We start from the raw sequence: 734 nt of genomic DNA on the forward strand, positions 1-734 counted from the left end.
TATCTATCTATCTATCTTCTATCTATCTATCTATCTATCTATCTATCTATCAAACATAAACATGAAATAAAATTGTAGCTGTAAGAAGTTCACCATTCAATAACAAATGACAGAATACATTGATGGAAAATACACTATTATAATATATATATATATATATATATATATATTTTAGTTATATTTTGTACATATCCATCTGTCAGTCAACATACACTCTAAATATCAGTAATTGTATCAAGTGTTTTGGTTAAAAACGGTATTAAAGGCCTTTAATGGAAGCTGAACTCATCTCTACTATAATACAATTAATTAATAAGCCAGCCCAAGTCAAAATGTGCATGCATTTGAATAAACATACAACCCATACTTGAGGTCATCTGAGGTCAACACTAACTTGCTTAGTTGAGCTGCTCATGTGATCAGTCACATTATAATGAGCCTGGATTACTGCAGTGCGGTGCGGGATGTGACAGTGATCCTGTCCTGTCCTAATACACACGTCCACGTCATCAGCACTGAGAGTCAGTTAGAAACGACCCCTGCATCGCAACAGGCCACTGAGATTACAAGTGTGAACCCATCATCTCTAATACCTGTTGTTTAGTCACACATTTCCAGGCAAACGGATCTTATTTGTCCGGTGAGCAGTGGGAACCCCATGGAGGAGGCTGGTGATGAAAGCACATCTATGTTTATCAGCTCGTTCAGCCCTGCGGGCATCTAATGGAGAGAGT

This window comes from Sinocyclocheilus rhinocerous, unplaced genomic scaffold (genome assembly GCF_001515625.1).
Source record: "Sinocyclocheilus rhinocerous isolate Xijiao unplaced genomic scaffold, SAMN03320098_v1.1 scaffold1183, whole genome shotgun sequence".
NCBI classification, from domain to species: Eukaryota; Metazoa; Chordata; class Actinopteri; order Cypriniformes; family Cyprinidae; genus Sinocyclocheilus; species Sinocyclocheilus rhinocerous.